Source organism: Cavia porcellus, unplaced genomic scaffold (genome assembly GCF_034190915.1).
Source record: "Cavia porcellus strain 051 isolate PalLab524CR breed Dunkin Hartley unplaced genomic scaffold, mCavPor4.1 scaffold_33, whole genome shotgun sequence".
NCBI classification, from domain to species: domain Eukaryota; kingdom Metazoa; phylum Chordata; class Mammalia; order Rodentia; family Caviidae; genus Cavia; species Cavia porcellus.
The window spans coordinates 13,288,172-13,313,188 of NW_026947516.1; the positions used below are offsets into that span (position 1 = coordinate 13,288,172).

The 25,017-nt window shown below is 38.6% G+C and overlaps 1 protein-coding gene across 2 annotated transcripts in view; it reads left to right on the forward strand.

The window, feature by feature from the left end:
* Positions 1–25,017, forward strand: part of Frmpd4 (FERM and PDZ domain containing 4) — a 938,443-nt gene that overhangs the window by 292,758 nt on the left and 620,668 nt on the right. The window lies entirely within an intron of this gene.

Genomic DNA, 25,017 nt, shown 5'->3' on the forward strand with positions numbered 1-25,017 from the left:
CTGATGACTTAATGTGGTAGAGCATATTTTCCTCTCATTCTCATAGTAAGTGATTATTGTAGACAGAATAATGACTCCTAAAGATGTCACTCTCCTGCCTGTATATAGTGGTGTACACTATAATTCCAGTTCTCTTGGAGATTGAGGTAGAAGAGGCAGAATAAGTTCATGCCTAGACTAGGACTGAGACTCTGTCTCAGTATCAAAAGAAAAGAGCTGGGAATGTAGCTCAGTGCAAAGGCCCTGGGTTCAATATCATTTCTTTAAAGAAGTCGCTGTCCTAACCCCAGAATTTATGAATATGTTACTTAACACCTCACCTGCCAAAGAGATTCTGCAGGTGATTAGTCAAAGTTTTTAAATTGAGAAAATGATCGAGGATTGTTTGTGTGGGTCCAATATCAATGCAAGTATCATTTTAAGAGGGAAACAGGAAATTGACCAATAAAAGAACTAGGGAGAGAGAGATGGGAGGATGCTATATTGCTGCATTTGAAGACAGAGAAAGGGGCCATGAACTGAGAAATACAGATGATTTCTAGAATCTGGCAAAGTCAATGGCCTAAATTTTCTCTTAGAGCCTCCAGAAGGAACACAGTGTCGATGACACCTATGTTTTAGCCCAATGAGTCACATTTTAGTCTTTGGGCTTTCAGAATCCTAAGAAAATAAGTTAGTGTAGTTTAAACTATCAAGTTTGTGGTAGCAAAGAGAAACCAACATAGTGACAAATTTGCATCTTTTCAAGATGAAAACTCCTATTTTCCTGCTTAAAATAATCATACAACCAGATTTTTTTGTGGTTGATGATGATGATGTTGTTGTTTTTGTTTTCCTGTGCTGGAAATCAATCTCGGGACTTCAAAAATGCTGGATAAGTGTTCGCCAAAGAGTATTATGCCCAGCTTCACAAGCTGAGATGAGATTTCTCTTTAATTTATTCTCTAGAAAAGTATAAAAGGAAGAAAGAAGCTATCTCTTGAAGAACACAAGAACCCTATTGACATAACTTGCCAGCATTGGGACTTTCTGATCCTCAACCTACTGATTTCTTACTGTCAAAGTATAATTAATGTATTGTCATATTGAGTTTTAATTAAATTGTGAAACTAGACTATTCATTTTTCTAATTTTCCCTATTAACTGTAATCTCTTAGAGTTTAGTTTCTTTTTTTCTGTTCTTGTATTTTAATAAATTTCTTTTCTTGTAGTGCTGAGAATCAAACATAGAACCTTGTGTACATTAGTCAAGGTTTCTACCACTGAGCTACATCCCCAGTCCCCAGCAAAATTCTTAACACACAGTAGGTACATAATCAAAATTGATGAATTTATTGGTTAGTTGATTAAAAGTTAGAAATCTGTTGAAGCAGCACTTCATAAATATGTACTAGATTTCAACTGAAGTTTTTAAAGAATATATTTTGGGTATCTGCTTTTATGGAACTTAATTCTAGTTATAGAATACAAAAGATAAAATCTCTGCTCTTGAGGTACTTATATCTGTAGAGGATACACAGACAGTAAACAAAGAAGACAAACAAAAAAGATACTATACTCTTCCAGCTATGATTCGTATTTTGAAGAAAAATAAAGGCTATTCTGAATGAGGAGTGTTGGGGTGCTTCTAATTATAGTTTAGATCAGCAGTGTCACTAACAGATTCGTGTGCTCATAGGTGGGACTTCTTGGAAGATAATTAAATCATGGAACCCTGATATGGAAGGATATATCTCCATCCCCAGCACTTTCCTTTCCTCTCTACTTCCTGTGCACTATGATATGAGCATGTTTCTTTCATCTAGGCCCTTCTACCATGTTTTTTTTGCCTCTTATCAGACTAACCATTGGCTGTAATCATGTCTGTAACTCTCCTTTAAGTTGTGGGTATTGGGTATTTTTCCGAGTGAATAAAGAAAGCAACTAAGACAGACATTAATATTAGAGAAGCGGGGGTCATTGATGTGAATATACCTGACCCTATAGTTAAGAAGCCTTTAGAACTGGTTTGTGAGAGGAGTTTGGAAAGTTGGAGATGCCATATATACAAACCCTGGAGTAGACTAAGCCAAGCTTGCTGGTCATAGTTCAGACCAGAATGCTGGTAAAAATTGAGATAGTAAAGATGAGGCTCATGTTTCAGTGGAGAACAACGACTCTATTGACATTTGGGCTTGAGACCTTGTGTGCTATACTCTAAACAAAAATTTTTTCTATAGTTTGCTCACGTTTTGAGACTTTGCAGGAGAGTGAGATTAAGGATGGTAGATTAATTTGGTGGAGGAAATTTTAAGGCATCCCAACACTGAGGGCGTGACATGGGTACTGCTGGTAGAATTTAGTTCTAGCTACTGTTAGAATCAGGACCCAAAATGCATAAATGATTTGAAAAGTGTTGGTGGATAGAAAGAAAGCACACATAATGTTGTGGGTATAAATTTGGGAGTATGTGTAGTTGGGGATCTATAAAGTTTAGGCTTAAGAGAGTTTGGTTGCTGAAAAGAATAGCATTTTTTTTTTTATTTAAGAGGAAAAAGAGAAAAACACAAAACAAACCAAAGCGGCGTAAGGGTACACGCAATACAGAACTACAAAACAAAACATAACAAAACAAAACAAAACAAAAAAACATAACAGTAAGAAATTACCTGCTAGTAGATTACACACTATCTTCTTGAAAATAGTTCCTCAAATCACAGTATCAAAGAACACAAGGTGGACATTCAAACAGGGAGACTGCAAACAGCTGTGTTCAATGTTCCAAAAACATTGATAAAGTCAGCTATTTAACACCCCCAAACACACTTGCTGTTATATCCGTTAGAGCTCTTTTTCTTTTTTTTTTCCCTCTCTTTTTTACAACAAAATTTACACATCTTGGATTTTATTACTCCTTAGTGCTTATTACTTTCTTTGGGGGGGGGAAGAATACAGTCAAATATGGCAAAACAAAGCTGTCAGTCAATACCAAGGATAGACATAGCACATGGTGTAGAACAGAGTACAAGTTTATCAACAATGGTTATCAACGTTGTCCCTTGTTTCCTTAAAAAGAATTGTCTATCTTATTAGATATTATAAAGTTGGACAAAACAGTAGAGAACAAGACCAATAAAACTTAGGCATTGTAAACATTACAGGACTTCCAAAGAAGACAATAGTCAAACCAGAATGGGTATCTTAGTGAATCTTATTGTCTTCAAAGTAGTTGCCTATGTCTTCAAACTTGATACTATCATATAGAATGGAACAGAGTCTAATCAGTCAAAACAAGATCGTGGGAGTACTGCAGGACTTCAAAACAAGTTAATAGGAAATCAAAAAGAGTTACTATTTATATATCCTAATTTTTTTGAATTTTTTCTTTAATTAAGACAAACATAAGAAATGACTAAATAATTTTTTTTGAAACAATAAGGGGGAGATTGAGATAAAACAGGACATAACAATATAACAATAGAGGTCACAGCATGACTGTTTCAACAACCTAGTACTTCACCACCTTATAACCTGACTTAATAGTAGTTACCATAGTGTCTTTTTCCTTGAAATATTTGGATAAAACTTCATATACTCTAGCTTCAAATATTTTCATATCAAGAAGCCCAGAATAAAGCCTTTCTAATTAATGAGTGAAAACTTTATAAGGCTTCAAGGCCACCTAATGGGGAATCATGATTACCACATATTTTTATATATTTGAATCATTATTTACATTAGGGAAACTATTCGGTATTCACACATGCGAGATTGATTTATTTCACTAATGAGTATGGTCTCACGCTGCGCCCATTTATTGATAAATATCTCAATGTGATCCTTCTTTATAGCTGAATAATACTCCATTGTATAGAAATACCACAACTTTTTTATCCATTCCTCAGTTGATGGGCACTTGGGTTGTTTCCAAGATCTGGCGATTACAAATTGTGCTGCTATAAACATAGGTGCACATATATCACTGTGGTATGATGCTTTCAGTTCTTCTGGGAATATGCCTAGAAGTGGAATAGTTGGAATAAATGGGATTTCCAGTCCCAACTTTTTGAGAAATCTCCAAACAGATCTCCACAAAGGCTGTACCAGTCTACACTCCCACCAGCAGTGCAGGAGAGTTCCTTTTTCCCCACAGCCTCTCCAGCATTTGTTGTCGGTTTTCTTGATCCTGGCCATTCTTTCAGGAGTGAGATGGTATCTCAGTGTGGTTTTAATTTGCATTTCTCTAATGACCAATGATGATGAGCATTTTTTCATGTATTTATTTGCCATTTGCATTTCTTCATCTGAGAATTGCATATTCATCTCAGATGCCCATTTTTGGATTGGATCTTTGAATTTCGGAGGTCTGAGTTTCTTTAATTCTTTGTATGTTTTAGACAAGAGGCCCTTGTCTGAGAGAGAGTTCACTAAAATCTTTTCCCAGTTTGTGGGTTTTCTTTTCACTATGCTGGAGATTTCTTTTGACATGCAGAAACTTTTTAATAAGAAGTGGTCCCAGTTATTGATTCTGGGAAGTATTTCCCGTGCGGTTTGAGTCCTGTTCATGAATTCTTTACCTACTCCTATGTCTCCAAGGTTTCTACCTATTTTGTCTTCCAATAGATTTAGTGTTTCTGTTTTAATATTCAGATCTTTGACCCATTTAGATTTTAATTTAGTACATGGTGATAGACATGGGTCTAGCTTTAGTTTTCGGCAAATGGAGAGCCAGTTTTCCCAGCACCATTTATTAAAGAGACTGTCGTTCTTCCAGTGAACCTGCTTGGCTCCTTTATCAAAAATAAGGTGGTTGAGTGTGTTCGTAGTTGTGGTTGTATCTTCTAATCTATTCCACTGATCTTCAGCTCTGTTTTGATTCCAATACCATGTTGATTTTACTACTGTTGCTTTGTAGTATAACTTCAAGTCAGGGATTGTGATGCCTCCTGCTTTGTCTTTGCTGCTTAGAATTGCCTTTGCGATTCTAGGTCTCTTCTGGTTCCAGATGAAATTTAGGAGTGATTTCTCTAGATCTATAAGGTATGTTGATGGTATTTCTATTGGGATTGCATTGAATCTGTATAACAGTTTTGGGAGAATGGCCATTTTCACAATGTTTGTTCTTCCTATCCATGAGCAAGGGATGTCTTTCCATTTTCTGAGATCATCTTCAATTTCCTTTTTCAGTGTATTATAATTTTCACTGTATAAGTCTTTCACTTCTTTAGTAAGAGTAATTCCTAAATATTTCATTTTTTTGCTTGCTAATGTGAATAGTCCAGTTTCTCTTATTTCCCTCTCTGTAATTTTGTTGTTCGTGTATAGGAATGCTATTGATTTCTGAGTATTGATTTTGTATCCAGCCACATTACTGAATTTATTTATTGTATCTAAGAGTATTTCAATGGAGTTTAGGGGGTCTTCTATGTAGAGTATCATGTCATCTGCAAACAATGATAATTTAACTTCTTCTTTTCCTATCTTTACCCCTTTTATTTCTCTTTCTTGCCTAATTGCTCTGGCTAGTACTTCTAGTACTATATTAAATAGGAGTGGTGATAAAGGACATCCTTGTCTTGTACCCGATTTTAAAGTAAAGGCTTTCAATTTTTGGCCATTTAGTATGATGCTGGCTGTTGGTTTGTCATAAATGGCCTTTATTATATTGAGGTAAAGACCATTTATTCCAATTTTCTGTAAAGTTCTTATCATGAATAAGTGTTGGACCTTATCGAAGGCTTTTTCTGCATCTATAGAGATGATCATGTGATTCTTATTTTTGGCTTTATTGATATGGTGGATTACATTTATTGATTTGCGTATGTTGAACCATACTTGCATTCCTGGGATGAATCCCACTTGGTCATGGTGTATAATCTTCTTGATGATTTGCTGGATCCTATTTGCCAATATTTTATTGAGGATTTTTGCATCTGTGTTCATTAGGGAGATCAGTCTATAGTTCTCTTTTATAGTTGGGTCTTTCTCAGGTTTTGGTACTAGAGTAATATTTGCTTCCAGGAATGACTTAGGAAGGATTGCTTCCCTTTTAATTTCATTGAATAGTTTGAGGAGTGTCGGCATTAGGTCTTCTTTATATTTCTTGTAGAATTCTGCAGTGAATCCATCTGGGCCTGGGCTCTTATTGGTGGGCAAGGACCCAATTACATTCTCAATTTCATTAGCAGAGATTGGGTTATTCAACAGTTTTATATCCTCTTGATCTAGCTTTGGTACTTCATGTGCTTCTAAGAATCTGTCTATTTCTTCTGTGTTATCAAACTTTTGAGAGTAGAGGTTTTCGAAATAGGTGTTGATGATCCTCTGTATTTCTATTGGGTCTATAGTGATTTCTCCTTTTTCATTTCTTATTGCATGAATTTGAGCTTTTTCTTTCCTTTTTTTAATAAGGTTGGCTAGGGGCTTATCGATTTTATTTATTCTTTCAAAGAACCAACTCTTTGATTCGTTGATTCTTTGGATTGTTTTCTTAGTCTCTATTGCATTGATTTCTGCTCTGATTTTTATAATTTCCTCTCTTCTTTTGGCTTTGGGCTTGACTTGCTCTTCTTTTTCTAGCTGTTTGAGGTGTAGCATCAAGTTATTTATTTGTATTCGTTCTGTTTTCCTGATGTGGGAACTCAGTGCAATAAATTTTCCTCTCAGAACGGCTTTCATTACATCCCACAGATTCCGGTAAGTTGTATCTGCATTTTCATTTTCTTTTAGGTATTGCTTAATTTCTTCTTTAATTTCTTCTGTGACCCACTGATTACTCAAGAGTGTGTTATTTAGTTTCCATGTGTTTGCGGAAGTTTTGCAGTATCCTTTGTCATTAATTTCTAATTTCAGAGCGCTATGATCCGATAATATGCAAGGGATGATTTCGACTCTTTTGCATTTGCTTAAATATGTTCTGTGAGCTAATATATGGTCTATTTTAGAAAATGATCCATGTACTGCTGAGAAGAATGTGTATTCTGATGTTGTTGGGTGGAACATTCTGTATATGTCTATCAAACCCATTTGTTCACAGGTGTGATTCAGTTCTGTTATTTCTTTGCTCATTTTCTGTCTGGTTGATCTATCCCTTGGTGTCAGTGGTGTATTAAGGTCTCCTGCTACAATTGTGTTACTGATAATTTGAGTTTTCATTTCTGTTAATAATTGTTTTATATAACTGGGTGCTCTGGAGTTTGGTGCGTATATATTTAAGATAGTTATCTCTTCCTCTTGGAGTTTTCCCCTTACGAGTATGTAGTGACCTTCTTTGTCCTTTATGGTCATTGTTGGTTTAAAGTTCACGTTGTCTGCAAACAATGGCTACTCCTGCCTTTTTTTGGATTCCTGCTGCATGAAGAATTGTTTTCCATCCTTTGACTTTCAGTCTGTGAGTATCTTTCTGGGTTAGATGGGTTTCCTGTAAACAGCATATGGTTGGATTTTGTTTCTTGATCCATTCTGCTAGTCTGTTTCTTTTGATTGGTGCATTGAGACCATTTACATTAATAGTTATTACTGTTAAATGCTGGTTAATTGTAGGAATGTTATCTCTCTGCTGTTGCATCTTTATCTTTCGGTTCTGTTTAATTATTTGCTTTGCTTAGTGGTTTTTTCCTTTGTGTATCTAAACTGTCTTTCAATATTTTTTGCAGGGTTGGTTTGGTGTTCATGAAGTTCTTCAGCTGTTCTTTGTCATGGAAGTATCGTATTGCACCATCTATTTTGAATGATAGTTTTGCAGGATATATCAGTCTTGGTTGGAAATCATTTTGCTTTAGGATCTGGAATACTTCACTCCATGCTCTTCTTGACTTTATCGTTTGTGCTGAGAAGTCTGCTGTGATTCTGATAGGTTTTCCTTTATAAGTGATCTGTCTTTTCTCTCTGACAGCTTTTAATAATCTATTCTTGTGTTGGATTTCTGGGATGGTGATTATTATATGCCTGGGTGTAGTTTTATTTTGGTTATGACTGTTTGGAGTTCTATATGCTTCACTGATCCTGATGTCAGTTTCTGATCTCATGCTTGGGAAATTTTCAGCTATTACTTCTCTAAATATCCTCCTGACATCCTTCATGTTGTCTCCCTCTCTTTCATTAATCCCTATCATTCTTATGTTATTCTTCTTTGCATCGTCTTGCAGTTGTTGAATTGTTGTTTCCTGGTTCCTTGTTATTTTCAAAAGATCTTTCCTTTCCTGTTCACTAGCTGCAATCCTGTCTTCAAGGTCTGAAATTCTATCTTCACTTTCATTAAGGCGGTTTTTACAACTTTCAGTGGAGTTTTTAATTTCCTGTATATCTCTGTGCATCTGCATTATGTATTCTGTTTGTTTCTTATATTGCTCGTCTAGGGAATCTATCTTTTTGTTTAGTTCCTCCAATTTTTTATCTGTGTTTTCTTTAGATATATTTAGAATCTCTTTCATTTCTTTTATCATTTCTTCTTTTATCTGGGAGATTATTTCGAGTTTGAATTTCTTTAAAGCTTCCTGGAGTTGCTTGTCAATTTCAGTGGCTATTGTGTCCGATATATGAGGTGGATGGGATATATTTTCTTCTATATACATTGCTCCTAGGGTTTCTTGAGATGGGCTGGAGGTTTGAGGTTGTAATTTGGTCTTTCGTTTTGTCATTTTCCTATATTTTTGTGTTTCAAGTGTTATTTGAAAGCTTCCTCAGGATCTGTTGAAAATCCCCTTCTATGTTTGGAGCTACTGAGACTCTGGCGCCGCACTACCCCAAGCCATTAGGCCTACAGAACCAGTGGCCCTCCTCTGCCTGCTCAGAACTCCACAGTTCCAGACAAGCTTGGCCTCAGGGACACTGTGCGCCCACCTGCCCCTTGGAAGCTCCACAGTTCTTCAATCGCAGAACTGGGTTAGGGTACTCACCACAGGCCGCAGTGCTTCAGGAACCTGTGGACCCTCCCTGGTTGCAGAGATATCCACAGTCCTCCAGACACATGGAGAGGCCGATGCAGGCACCCCAAATCTGCCCAGCTCCTCCTCTGCAGACCAATGGCCAGGCGCGGCAGCTAAACAGGCTGGGCTAGGCTGGTAGTGTGGGCCAGCCCACCTATCGGGAGCTCAGCAGGTCTCCAAATGAAGCCGGGAATGGGGAGGCTGATGTGGAAGCCTCAAACCCACCTCTCCCCTTCACTGCACCTGGAAGCCTGAGGGAACTCCAGCAGTCTGGGTGCAGATATCCAGAGTCCTCCAGACATGCAGAGAGGCCGGTGAGGGCACCCCAGATCTGCCCAGCTCCTCCTCTGCAGGCCTATGGCCAGGCGCGGCAGCTAAACAGGCTGGACTAGGCTGGTAGTGTGGGCCAGCCCACCTATCTTGAGCTCAGCAGGTCTCCAAGTGAAGCCAGGAATGGGGAGGCTGATGTGGAAGCCTCAAACCCACCTCTCTCCTTCACTGCACCTGGAAGCCTGAGGGAACTGCAGCAGTCTGGGTGCAGATATCCAGAGTCCTCCAGACACGCAGAGAGGCCAGTGAGGGCACCCCAGATCTGCCCAGCTCCTCCTCTGCAGACCTATGGCCAGGCGCGGCAGCTAAACAGGCTGGGCTAGGCTGGTAGTGTGGGCCAGCCCACCTATCGGGAGCTCAGCAGGTCTCCAAATGAAGCCGGGAATGGGGAGGCTGATGTGGAAGCCTCAAACCCACCTCTCTCCTTCACTGCACCTGGAAGCCTGAGGGAACTCCAGCAGTCTGGGCGCAGATATCCAGAGTCCTCCATACACGCAGAGAGGCCAGTGAGGGCACCCCAGATCTGCCCAGCTCCTCCTCTGCAGACCTATGGCCAGGCGCGGCAGCTAAACCAAGAATAGCATTTTTAAATATCCAAGTACTTTGTTGCAAAAAGTAGGAAACATGCCTTAAGAGAATCACCAAGACCCCATCCTTTGCAGGAAAAATAGACCAAAAGAAAAAGACATTATTTTGAAAAGAGAGTCTCACAGCATTGGATTAATGAATTTGATCCCTAGGATTTATTTCCCAGTACTCAGCAATCTAGTCACTTGTTGATCTTTATAGCCATTGTCAAAGGGTTCCTGGCTACTGCACCAATAGGCAATAGACCTTGCCATTATCTATGTGGTGCTGATTTTACAAGTGTACTGAATACAACAGTGGTGGGAGTGAAGGAGAATTTCAACTAGTTTTCAAAAGAATAACTTGGATGTCAGACAGTGTGCCCCTGTGAGTACGGTGTGTGAAGCTGTGAGAATGAAATAAAAAATAGGATGGCGATGCCAGGAAGTTGGAGAATCCAGGAATGTGGAACATCTGCTGAGAAAATCTGAAGGCAGTGAACAAAGTCATCCCAAGAGACAAGCCCTGAGGACTACAACCTACATTGCAATATAAGTGAAGCTTCCAAGTTCTTTAGAGTTCATATTCTTTCTCCAGGAGTTGGACATGGAACTAAAGAATTTAATATTTGTCCTGCTAGGTTTCAGTTTTGGTTTGTTCACATTGGTTTTTATCCCATTCCTTCCTTTTAGAGTTATAATGTTCTGTCTATTCCAATGGATGTCCAAAGTGTTTAAGTTTCCTTTTGGCCTTTATAGGGGTTTGCATTTAAGAGTTTGCCTTGTGTCTCACAGGAAACTTTGGGTTGAAGTTTTTAGCAATACTAAAACTTTTAGAAATAGACTAAATACATTTTATATAAAAAGTTATAAATGAGTCCTTTGGGAACAGAGGCAACGTATTATAGTTCAGATGAAGAATATCCCACACAGGCCTCATGCACTCATAAGTGGAGCTTTTCAAAAGTGATCGAATCATGGTGCCATGACCTGAAAGGATACATCTTTCTCCCCAGTTCTTCCCTTCTCATTCTCCCTCCTGCCCACTGTGATGTGAGCAGCTTTCCTTTATCTAGGCTCTTCTACCATGTCATTCTGATTTGAAGTTAACTAGCCATGAACTATAACCATGACCCAAAACAAAATTCTCTCCTCCTTTAAGTTGCTACTATTCAGTATTGGTCCAGCAACACAGAAAGTGACTAAGATGGTGCTGTTTAGGTAGGGAGGCAAGTAAACATGTTCTAGGATGATGACATTTGGTTACAGTGTACAGAAAATGAGGAGACAGCAGTACCAGTCTGTCAGTTAAGAGCAAGAGTCTTGAGGCAGAAACAGGCTTGACAGCTTTAGTGGAATACAAGGAGGTATGTGGCAGTGGGGTGCAGGGGTTTGAGCCAGTGGTAGTGAGAGCAGAGAGACTAATTGGGCAAGTAATGGGGGCCATGGTTAGGACTTGGACTTTTACCCTGAGTATGATGAGAAGCTGTAGGAGGCAGCATGATGTGCCAACTGAAAAGCACTTCCCTCTCTGCTGTATGGAGATTAGACAGGCTGGGTTAAGGGTTAGGGCAGAAGGAATAGAAATCCAGACAAATATGGTATGAGAGCTTATATCTCAGTTGCTGTGTAACTGAGAAGGGGAATGAGGGAGTGACCATATTACAGGTGTATTTCTAAGGAAGTGGCAATAGGCTTTATCGTAGATTGGATGTGGGCTGTGGGGCAAGAGTCTAGAGTTCTGTAGAGAGGCCCAGGATGAGGACATACGTTTTGGGAAGATGAGTGGATAAAAGGTGTTTCACCTCTGGACACCTGATGAGCACAGCTGTGGAGTGAGGTGTGCAGCCTTAAGACTGGGACATACTGAAGCACAGTATTTTTTGAAGTAGAGGAAAAGTGACTGAGAGAGATTCCCAGTGAGAAGGCTGACAAATCAAGAGTAAATGGGAGAAAGCTTGGCCTTTAAAATGGTAAGTAGATAGTTCACATTTTAAAAACAGTTCAGAGAGACACAGATTCTTACGGGATTTTTCTTCTGTTCTGGGGATTAAAGCTAGTGCCTTGTCCATGCTAGGCAAGTGCTCCCCTAAACAAAGGCTTTTTGTGTCACTTCTTGGTGTGACAAACAGATCAGGAAATGGAGTTTTGATACCAAATTTTTAAAAATAGAAAATTGTAAGAAATTTCATGTCTTAAAGGAGACAATAGAGTAAGACATTTTTGAAAACATGGACTTCCACAGAAACACACACACAGTTCTCCCTTCTCCCCAGTTCTTACAATATTTGGTAATTGGTATTACAATAATTGGTAGTTATTATGTATATCTGCTTCACTTAAATAATTTATTAGAACAGTATGTGAGGTAGTTCTACAAGACTCAAAGCTGATGCAGTTTTGTTAGCTTTAAACAGGTTCTTTGTTCAATAGCTATGGGCCAGGATACTAAAGTGAGGCATATAAGTAAAGGTTGGGCTAGCAGGAACATGTGGTGCTAATTAATTGCAGGCCTTCTACACTACTGGAAACAGATTGTTCCAGGGACAGTGAAAAAAAAAACACAGTTCCAGTGTCAGTGCATCAGCATCATTTCATATAAAAAATGGCCCTTTGGGAATATATATATTTTCAGTGTAATGAAGCAGCCCTTTCAAGGATGAGCTATGATTGAACTAAATCATTTAAAGTGCGAGCTTTAGAACTTTGTGGACATTTCCATTGCAAAGCATTCTGTTTCATCACAGCATTTCCACAGCTGTATTGGTTATTAAGATCTTTCAAGGGAGTGTGACCTTTGGGCTTATTTGGGATTGTCAAGATTTTGTCTGAGAAAGTTCTTAGAAAGTTACCTCACAGTGTTTATGAAAGACTGGTTAAATTATCTGCACATTTCAGGTGTCAATAAGATAGTCGAGCCCTTGCATGGTTTTGATTAAATGGGTCTATGAGTTTTGATTAGATTAGGTCACGATTCTTTGAAGGCAATAGACAAGTTTCCCTTTTCCTTCTCTTCCTCCTTCTGGGCTCCCAGTTCTTTCTCTCCATCATTCTTACCCTGCCTTCCTATCCCGCTCATCTTTTTCTCTCCTCCCCCTTCTTTTCTACCTCCTACATCCTTCCTCCTCCGTCACTCCTCTCTGCCTCCCTCTGTCTCTTCTACCTCCCATTTATAAATCATTTGGACCGTGGCAGATGCCACACAGTTGAGTGGAGATGGTCTCACTAAGTTGCACATTACACAAATCAAAGCATCTTGTAGAATGGTAATACCTTTGCAGACCTTAACCCTTTCTAAATCATTTTTTTGCAGAAGTATTCTTTAAATTACTCAGTGATCCTGAGAGATAGATATTTAGTCTTATTGTAGCTTATAATTCTGTTAATTTGACCTGGGGAGGAACAAGGAGATATGGTTTGTTCCCATGATTGCACAGATTGCAAATAGAAATTCTGATAACAGCTGGCATGACTCCAGGACTCTTGCCCTAATGGTGCCCAATCTTGGCTTCTGCTTCCCTCCTGGATGATGAGGGTAAAAAGGCACAATTGTGCAGCCGATATAGCCTGGTAAGATATCATATACCCTTTCTCTATCAACTTTTCCTCACTAGGTTGTTTAAACTTTTCCAATGGTCCACTTACAGCCTTATCAACAAATGAAGGGCCAAGAAGGGAAGGGATTTTACCAGAAAATGGGCTTTTTCAAACACACTGTACCCTGGGAAACCTCCGATTTGGAAACATTCTGGTAGATGTAAGGGTCCCACCACAGCTGACATAGTAATGTCCTTCCCAACTTATATCTAAGGGTGGCACATTGCTATTTCTTTTCCAGAGGCTGCAGTTGGAACTGAAGCTATTTTTAATTCAAGATGTCTGGGAAATGCACCCTCGTTATTAACAGAGGAGTGATTTGGAGATGCCTTATGCCTCATGCAATGTATTGCTATTGAATTCTTTTGCATTTCCATCTCTGTTCCAAAATTCATAAAGCATTTATCTTGGGTTACAGCAATTATTTTGTCACCCATACCATATAATGCTCACTGTAATTAGGTGGATAGTCAAATAACACAGCTTTATGGACTATGTAATTAATCATGCCTGGATGCATGTATTTCTTATTATCCAACAATACAGCACTGATGCTAGCCCAACCTCCCGCATGATTTCTCCCCCCAAGTGTTATGTAATTCAGAGGGCATTTACAGAGAAGTTTGTGGTCAGCTGAAAATATGAACAATCGAAATAATAGCTGTTTCTGCCCTTTTGTAACTTTGAAATATATTTTTATTATGAAAGCATTTTATACATGTCATATATAGTCAGTTGCAATACACACCTATAACCATATTAAACATGTTAAATTTCTTTTTTATTTGCTGCAGGTATTTCTTCTTAAAGCAATAAATAGAACATTACAGATGCAGATATAGATCTCCATCCTATTCCCTTCTCCTGCAGAAATAACTGGCATCCTGGATGTGTTTCCTATTCATGCATTAAAGATACTGAATTATAAATTCAGTCTTTATTTTTTCAATTTATATTTTTAGTACCTGTTTACATTACATAATGATGACATTTCTTATGGAGTGTTGGTACACATCTTAATTTACACATCTTAATTCTTTTTATCAACTCTTTTCCTTACTATTCCTTTCCTCACCCTCAATTTCTTGATATGCTTTTCCATTTGAATAAAATCTAACTACTTCCTATTATCTATCTTTTACTTTGCTCTTTACTTATACTTTGGGTTTCTTATTTGAGGCAAACTGTGCAATATTTAAGCTTCTGTGTCTTATTTATTCCACCTAATATTATGGTCTCAAGGTATGTTCATTTTCCTGCAATTGTTTCAAATTTATTCTTTTTTATGGCAAGGTAGTACTCCATTATGTGTAAATACTACATTTTCTTTATCCGCTCATCTATTGATGGCCATATGGGTTGTTTCCAATATTTAGCTACAATGAATTATGCTCCTATAAGTAAACATTTATCACTGTAATATAATATCTTTAACTCTTTCGGGAAGAGACCTAGAAGGGGAATAACGGGGTCAAGTGGAATTTCTAATTACAGTTTTTTCGAGGAATCTCCATGCTGATTTTCACAGTGGTTGCACTCTGTCCATATTTTTATACTTTAATTCTTTTTCTGTCTTTTACATCCAGCACTGTGCACTACGGCATTTAGTACGTGCTTTATAATGCATATAAATAGTTTTTTATTGTGTCCTTTTGCTACGTGCACTTTTCACCTATTGAGCCTGGAGTGTTTAAGGTTTATCCAAGTTGGTAAAAGTAAATCTATTTTTAACTATTGGACTTTGCTTTATAAACATGCCAGGTTATGCAGGTAGTGACTTCTTACTGGAAATTCACACTGCTTCATATTTCTTTGCTATAAGAAGCATTTGAGACAATACTTACTTATACACATGCATGGAAGTTTCTATAGGGCCAGGGTTTGAAAACTCTGTAGTGGGTCAGATAATATATTGTGCTTTGCAGGCCAGATGGACTTGGGTACAACTACTAATCTCTCCCATGGCTCTCTGCCATGGTAGCAGGAACGCAGCCATAGACAATATGTAAATAAGCAGACATGACTGTGAGCCAATTAAACTGTATGGATTTGGACATTTGAATTTTACATCATTGTGACAAGTCACTGTGATTCTTTTTATTCCCTCCCCCCATTTAAAAGTGTTTGAAAAACTTACCTACTCCATGGACCATACAACTCTCAGTGTACCTAATTTAGCCCATAGGCCTTACTTTGCTGGTCTTTGTTCCAGAGTATGTATCTAGAAGTGGCATTACTTCACCAAAAATATTGTATGTGCTGGGGATGTAGCTAAGAGGTTGAGCACTTGCATCACGTGTGCAGGGCTTTGGGTTCCGTAAAAAGTAACAGAAAAAGAGAAAGAAAGAACATAAGAAATAAATACAAAAAGAAGGGAAAGAAGGGAGGAAAGAAAGAAAGAAAAGAAAAGAGAAGAAGGAAAGGAAGGAAGAAGGAAAGAAAGAAAGAAAAAAAAAGAAAGAAAGAAAGAACCAACAGAAGGCCAGCCTCCCCACATAGAACTGGAGAATTCCACATTACTCTCCAAAGTAAATGTACTTATTTTTATTCTACTGCCCACATTTTTAATTAGCCACATTTACACATGGTGTAGCCAGGCTTTTAATGCATTGTCTATCTGCCTGTGAAATGATACCTCATCTTTGTTTTAATAGGCATTTTCTGCAAGTCAGCATTTTCATCTTCAGAACTAGCAGCGAATATTCCATATATTCATTAGCTGCTTGTTTTCACACTTCTGTTGATTTGCCTGCTTCCTTTTCAGATCCTTTTTATTGTGTTATTCACTTTTATTACTAATTTGTAGAATATTTTTATACATTCTGGATACTAACCGTTTGACAGTTATAGATCTCAATGTATCTTATGTTTAAGGCATGTCTTTGACATACTGGAATAATTTATGTTAATCTTCATCATTGTTTTATTAGTGATCATGCTTTCTGTAAAAAAAGTACAGATTAAATTACTCTAAAATCATTAATATCTGTGTAAAAGACCACCACCACTGCTACAGAACCTGCTTCAAACTCTAGAAAGAGCTGACGTAGATGAGCTTGTCTCCTAACTTTCATAGCCTCTTCCCACTAGTCCTGTACATCCTATTAAATCTTGCTCTGGGTTCCTGCTTAGGTGCAAATGTTTAAATATCTTCTTCCAGTTTTTTCCATACAAAATTATCAATGCCTTAATCTAAACAGAAAATTGATGTAAATTTTAGGTGTCAGTGAAATAAGAGAATTTCCTTGACTCCCTGAAATCAAGCCAATTAGACTTATTTATAGTAGACCTGCCCTTAACATTGCAGGATAAGTGAGATTATACTTTAACACCACATATTATTGATTCAACATATGGTTTGTATATCCTATTAATGAAATTTGAGATAATAATATGGGAATGTTCCAAAAATGTATTACATGTTTCACTAGCTTTCCTCTGGTGACATGAGGTTGCAAATACATTTTCTCTGCATGGGTCTTGCACCACATTGAGTGACATAATTAAGATAATCTCTTTTATCTTATAATTCTTATAACAACATTCAGAGATATTGTCTCCAAATGCTTTAAATTATGGTCTTTTGAAAGAGAACTGTGGTGTTTGTAAAGGGAAGAAGGATCTTGCAGCCTGTGTGGGCTGAGGTTTGTAAGCGGTGATAAAGAAGCTGAAAGTAATAAGCTTGGAGCAGCAGAAGGCAATTTCCATGGCCAGGTCGTGTCAGCATCCAGCGAATGAGTGGTTCTGATGCCCATGCAGGCAGTGAATGAAATCTACCCATGAGCCTAGTGAGTGAGAATGGATACAACCTGGGGGCAATCCATGGCTTTGCCAGGGCATGAAATGAGCCAGTCTGTGCTTCACTTTGCTCTGCTTTCATCTTTTAGATCAGTGATTATTACTTTTATGTGCCTCTGTTTATCGAGCATGTCTGAGATGGCTGGAAATAGAAACAGAGAATTCTAGAAAGAAGGAAAATTGGGTGAACTGTCAGCACTGCTGAGGTCTGCAAGACACAGGCTGCAGGGGAACTCCAAGACAGCTCCCTGAAGGTTTCTACAAAGAGAGCAGGAATGGAGAACTCTGGAAGGAATCTTCTTCCTGTCTGTAAGGAAAGAATGACACAGTGCAGGCAAGAGAGGAGAGAGAAGAATTTAAATTTGAGGGGGAAAAACACACAGTAGATATGCAGATTTTTCTTTTTCTCTTGCCTTGAGGATAATCTGGGCATGAGCAGGGAACCTCAGGGAATGAGTGTTCCCAGGCCTCCAGCGTGAATCAGGAGAAAGAGAGCAGCTCTGTCCACAGAGTATCCTGCATTCTGGGGTCTGAATAAGATCCAGATGTTCACAATGAAAACTCTTCATAAGGACCTAGGGAGAACCAAGACTCTTCCTCACAATTGGTGTTACAATTTGGCAAGACAGCAGTGGAAGTTGTGGCTTTTTCTAGATTTACTGCCTCTATCAGTTCAGGGCAGTAATGGTGATTTTGGCAATCATGGGAGTGGGAGTGGTTCCCAAAGGAAGTTGGATGACACCTTATTGCTACACAGAAAATGCAGTGACAGTGATGCTGAGAGATGCAATAAGGAACAGCTAACCTTCTAGATATGGCCGATCTTAATGACCTGGGAATGGGCAGCATGAATGGTATTATCAGATAAGATTTTGAAATGGAAACTTGCCACCACTTCCACCAATGCTTCCTGCCTACACACACCTTTTATTCTATTCCTGTGCTGGGGATGAATCCCAGGGCTTCAAACATGATAGGCAAGTGCTTTATCACCAATTCACAGCCCAGCTCCACTTTCTTCCCTCTCAGTCCATCTAATTCGCCAGTGTTAAGAAGTTTAGGAGAGGAAATTAAAAATAAGTACATGACCTGCATGAACTCATCTAGAGAAGACGCGTAAATGCAGTTACCTTCCTCTGGGATGAGTGCTGTGATGGGTTCTGCTGTTGGGCTTTATACCTCCAAGTTTCCTTGCCCACTCTTCCAAATAACTCTTCCTGCACCCACATGCATACCAAATGTTCCTTTTCTAGACTCTGCCATTGGCCAAATTAGACCAGTAGAAAAATATTTTGAAAGATCTAGTGGTCTTTAAAAAAAGAAACACTTATCTTACAATCAGTATAAACAATGACATTTATAAGGAAATACCAATATTAAGTAATATTTATAAATACTTTCAATCTTCTAGTCACTCTGTTAAGCACTGAATCTAAAAGAATGACATTTAGAGCTGGGAATGTGGCTCAGTGGTAGAGCAATTGCAGGGCATACACAAAGCCCTAGGTTTTATTCCCAACACTCCCCGCTAAAAGGCAGTGTGATGTTTAATATTCAGTGTTTTAAAACAGGTTCTGCAGTACCTCTTCATTTTACCTTTCATTTGCTTTGTCCTCTTTGTTTACAAAAGTCAAGGCCTAAAGAGGCTTTGTTTAAAACACTTGCCTAAATAAACACAACTCATAGCTATTTAAACCATAGATCCATCTAGGTCTATATCTAATAGCTGAGATCTTACGCAACTAAATTAAAATACTATAATGCCTATCATGTGCTTTTGAAGTCATAAAACTAATTCTGAGGTGGAAAAAAGGATAAGTAGCTAAATCATAGAGGGCTTTAAGGGAGTCAAAATATTCTGTATAATTCTTTAGAGACAGTTACCTGTCATTTGACATTTGTCCAGATTCATACAATTTGTGACACAAAAAGTGAACCCTAGTATACACTGTGGGTTTTGAGTAACAATAAAGTATTAATGTAGGTTCATCAACTGTATCTGGTGGGGATGTTGCTAATGGGAGAAGCTATCAATTTATGTTGTATATGTTCTTAAGAAGAAAAAGGGAAAACAACTGCATTAAACTAATAAGGGAACATGCATTTGTTCACTACATGCATTTGTGTGAAGGTAAAGTTCATTCATTGATTCATCCATTTATTGATCCTGTGAACCTTATGATTGGATGCAAAGTGTGGCTACAACCTGGACTACTGTACTACAGTCAGTGTGACAGCTGCAATAGGTGCCATGAGTCCCCTAACTCCAGCCCACCCAGCACTGTTGGAAAGTTAGTTTTTGAAGCCACAATTCAGTGATAATTACATAGCAGCAAGTCACTTTCCAGACTTTATTTATAAGAGCAAATTAGCAGCCAAACAGCTACTGACCACTGAACTTTTGAATTAGTTTGACTGTGCTGAACTGGGCTTCCTGTGGTTCTTGATTACAGAGCGCACTGGGAAATTGAATGTGGAATTGAAAAACAAGACATTTCTCATTTTCAAGTCCTTTCATTTCCCTGTCCTGTTCTTAGTAGTGTTTTAACCCATATTTGTGGCCTCTGTTTCATAATAAATATTTCAGGAAATTCTTTCTGTGTTCTTCTTGAAATTGTTGCTTGTCTTTTGTTTTTGTTTTTTTTGAAACATAGCCATAAGGCATGCTTTTTTTTTTATTGCTTTCTTGCCTGCATGGAATGCAGAATAGATACCTGGGGCAGAGAATTAAGAACATTTCTCAATTCTGTGAAAGTCAGCTAAAGCATATTAAATGCATGAATAAAGCATTTGGTCCCTAAGAGAGTAATATCTTCACTAACTGTTAACCTCTGGTACAGTAGCACCAGCTAGGGCTTCCCATTGGCAAGTTGCTATCCTTAGATGAGATAATACCAGCCAAACATTAGCTTTGTCTCAAAACATTGAGGGAGGGAGGGAGGAAGGGAGGGAGAGACGGAGGAGAGAGAGACAGAGAGAGAGAGAGAGAGAGAGAGAGAGAGAGAGAGAGAGACAGAGAGAGAGAGACAGAGAGAGAGAGAGACAGAGAGAGAGAGAGAATCTTGACCTGTTGCTAACATTTATCAGTGTCAGTAGACAAAAACGTTATCTAAAATACTGTAAAAATTAGCTTCAAAACAAAGTCTATTTATCACAAGCAAAGAGGGTGCAGGAGTCCTCTTAGCAGCTTAGGAGTTCTAGTTGAAAACTACAGATGATCAAATGGATATCCACTGTTCCCACTTTGATCTGGAAAGTTCTGGCTTCCTCCTTAGCAGCCCATTTGTAAAGATCAAGTATCCTTGAGGCGCCATAGTTAAAGAGTTTCTAGCTTTTCTTCCTCTAGAGAAGTTTTCTCTTGCTTTTTCTACTCATTGATGATCTTTCCTTACACTTAACACTGACTGCTGTTGTTTCTAGGAATTCTTTTGCTTATATTCCACAATGTTATTCTGTTTTTATTCTCTCTCTAGTTCTCTGAAGAGGCCTTTTTCTGCACTCTCTTTTCTCTCTTCTCAATATGTATTCATTCTTTTTCATCCTCATGCCATCCAGCTTAGATACGAGAGGTGGTCAAGATAAAAAAAAATTATTATTGCAAAGGACATATTGCCATTCATCCTCCACAAAATACTGCTCCTTGTTCTGAATACATTCATCCATTCATGATTGCCACTTTCTGAAGCAGCTCTGCAAGACCTCTTTCATGAATATCTTTATGAGATGTGATCAGAAATACAGTGAATATGCTGCTGAGTGTCATGCAACAGGAAAACAGGCTCATAAAGACATTACTGTGTGTCCTCACTCACCTTGTTCACCAGATACAGTGGCATTGTATGGCTTATGGCTCTTTTCCAAAGTCAAAATGACCATAAAAGATAAACATTTTGCATAGATTCAGGACATGAACGCAACCAGTGCAACTAAAGACACTCACAAAGGAGGACTTCCAGAATGGCTTTAGGAAGTAGCAAGAATAATGGCATAAGTGTGTTCAAAGTAAGGGGGAGTGGACTTCTGGGAGAACATGGCGGACAGATAACAGCAACTACCGGAGGCTCTCTGAAAGGCTTGGCTCAGAAGTCAGGAATGATGCGGACTAAGGAGACATGAGCCGGTAGAGATATGCTCTGCTGACTCAGGAATGAACTGGGCTGAGAGAAACCAACTTGGAATGCAGTCCTGGCACTAAAATAGGAACAGAAAAGACTCGGTGTGGAGGCTGGACCCCGCGCCATTGGAAACCGCGATTTGGGTTTCCCGCTGCCTCCACAGCGGCTCGGCAAGGAGAGACGCGCAGAAGCTCTGGGAACGGGAGTCTGCGAATGGAGTCGAAAACAGGACGGACAAGGAGGCGTACACTGACTTGTGGCGAGGTGAGTGAGAGAAACTGACACTCTACCACAGTTTGACTCCAGTGGAGGACTTTCTGGACTCGGGCAGTCCTGTAAGAGCAGGGCGTGGTGACGACTCCAGCCACACATTCCCCTCTTGGACGGGATTGGTGGAAAGTGTCTGGCCTGCGTGACGCTGCGGGTGGACTTGGTAGGCTGGCCTAACCCAGATCCCAGAGCCTGATGGTGGCCCGGAGGGGCGACTGACTCCCACATAGACTGCCTAGTCCGTAACTCCCTGGTGCGCAGCCGTGGGCGGGAACACCTAGCCAGCGAAATTTGACCAGGCTGTGGCTGACAGGCAGGGAAGCTCGGCCTCCTATGTAAGCTTGCATATATATAAGGAACAGAGAATATGGGGAAGGGAAGCAACAAGAAAGGCTCCTCGGCCCCCAATTCTGAGAAACAGGCAATAGCGGACACAGCACCAATAGACTTTAAGCGCCATATAGAGAGCCTCATAGACCAATTCAGGAATGAAGTTATCAATGACCTGAAGCTAGAAGTATGCAGAATAGTTAGAGAAATGCTAAGCACCACCCAGGAAAAAACAGATGGTGGAATGGAAGAACAGAAAAAGAGGGGAGAATTGTTTGATGGAGAAAACAGAGAAAGCATAGAGTACGTGAAGCAGGTTCAAAGGGACTATCAAGAAATTAAGAAGTCTATCGAAGACTGGCATAACAGCTTGAAAGAAACTAAGGACAGACTATCTGAACTGGAGGGCAGACTTGTAATATGGGAGAATTAAATAAAAAACTTCTTAAAAATAACAAAGAAACAAATAGCAATAATACAAAGACAAGAAGATGATAAGAGGAGCCATAACTTAAGGATTAAGAACATAAAAGAAGAAGTAGGGACACAAACAAGTGAACTACAAAAGCTACTCACAGAAATAATCCAGGAGAATTTTCCTAATTTAGCAAAAGTTAAAGATACTCAGATGTATGAGGCATACAGGACCCTAGCTACCTACAACCCTAACAGAGAAACAGGCATATAATAATAAAAATTCCAGAAATTCAATACAAGAACAGAATATTAAAAGCTGTAAGAGACAAGAAACAGACCACTTACAAGGGAACACCCATCAGAATTACAGCAGATTTCTCTGCACAAACCATCAAATCACGAAGAGCATGGGGGGAAATAATTCAAGCTTTGAAAGATAATAATCTCCAGCCAAGATTGAGATATCCTGCACAACTGTCCCTGGAAATTGATGGAAAACAAGGTGCTTCCAGGATAAAGAGGAACTGGGGGAATTTGCAACCACCAATTCAACCCTATAGAAAGTATTGCAGGATATTCTAAAAAAAGAAAAATACAAAAAACCAGAAATAGTGGCAGGGAGGCCACAACGAATGGAGCAGAGAACAAAATGAAGAAGACAAACTGACAGCTACTGACAGAAAAAGAGCTCAACAGAAATGAGACAGAGAAGATTGGATGATAGGAACAGCTATTTTGGAGAAAATGACATCTTAATAGGTAAAACTGATTTAGTATCATCTTGTTTTGAAGTCTCATCTAGCTTTTGTTCTTCAGTCTCCAATGGTCTAAACAGGTTGTATCTTATTGGATTTTATTATGTACGATAGTATAAGCAAAAACCTTTTAAAGACAAGGAGATTATACAGAAACCATTGTTCATTTTCTGTTAGTCGATTCTAAATACTATGTAATGTTGTCATTCTCTTAAATGGTTTTACATTGTTTTGATATACTTAATGCTACAGTATACGAAGTTGTATTCAAGGACTTCAAGGAAAGAGTCAATATGGTAACTACTTTTGGGTCGGAATTATCTGGTGGTGAAACACTATTCTGCTTAAATGGTTATGTTTTGATCTGCGCTGTTTCGCTGTTATGCCCTCTTTTTTCTCAATCTCCACTCCATTATTTACCTTTTTATTTTTATCTGTTTAATTAAAGGGAAAAAAATAGCAGGATATAATATAGTAATCCACTTTGACTTTCTGTTATCTCGATTTGAAGCCCTGTATTACTCTCACCATCTTGTTTTTGACTGATGTTCCCCTATTCTGTTTTGCTGGATAGTATCAGGTTCGAAAGTTTAGGCATCAGCTGTGAAGATAATGAGATTCATTATAACGCCCATTCTCCTTGACTTTTATCTACTTTTGAAGACCTACAATGTCTCCAATGTTTTGGTTTTGTCGGTTTTGTTCTTTACTGTTTTGTTCAATTGTATTATAACTAATGATATAGGCAATTCTATTAGAGATAGCGGGAGGCATTATGGTAACCATTGATGATCACCTTGTATTATGTTTTTATATTATCTATTATGTCCACCCTTTTGACTTGACCGATTCTGTTCTGTTATGTCTCATTTGGTTTTACTCTCTTCCAAAAAAGTAATAAGAACTGTGGGAGCAATGAAATCCAAAATGTGTAATAGTCATTGTACAAAAGAGAGGAAAAGAAAGTGCTCTAAACTATATAACTGCATGTATATTTAAGTGTATAAGATAGAAAATGATATCACAGAGTTTTATTGGATCATTGAACAGAACTGTTTGCAGTATCATTGTTGGAATGTCCACTCTACAAGCTTTAATTTTGTGACTTGAACAATTATTTCTAAGATGGCAATATGTAATCCATTAACTAATGATTTCCTACTGTTCATTTTTTTCTTCTGTAAATCTGTATAACTTGTACCCTTTCACTGTTTTTTTTTCTTTTCTCCTTAAATAAAAAAAAAGAAAAAAAAAACAAAGTAAGGGGGAGTATTTGGAGGGAGATTAACGGTAATGTGTATTTTATTATAACTTTTTTTAACAAATTTGTCGCCATATTACTTTATCAAATCATCTCACTTTCATCTTCTTTCAAAACTCTAAATTCTAGCCTTGCCTCCAGTTCTTTTAGTCTACAATCTATCACTTTTCATCTTAATTCACTTCCTCTTCTCTGCTGTCATCTTTTTCTTCTTATTCTTTTTTTTTCCTTTTTCCTTTTTTTTTTTTTTTTTTTGCAATAAGAGACTTGGACCCAGGGTTGTGACCCTGAGCTACATTCCCAGCTTTTTTTTTTCTTTTTTTCTTTTGAGACAGGTTCTGTCTTATTTGCTTTCTCATCAATGACTCATAGTATCTGACACCTGCTTCTAAAAGGACAAGAATGTATTTAGGCTCACAGATTGCAGTCCACAACTGGCCTACTCTAGGGCAGAACAGCAGTGCAGAAGGCATTGCAGAGTAAAGCTGCTTGTGTCCTGGTGGGCAGGGAACAGAGATGGAAGGGAGGAGCTGGGGATGGAAATGCACCACGCCCTTCCAGGTCATGCCCTCTGACCCATATTTACCAGATCCCAGCCCATAGCAGCAAGCCAGCTATATCACCCACATGATTCAGTCGGTTTTCAAAAGCCCCGCCTATAAGTGCATGAGG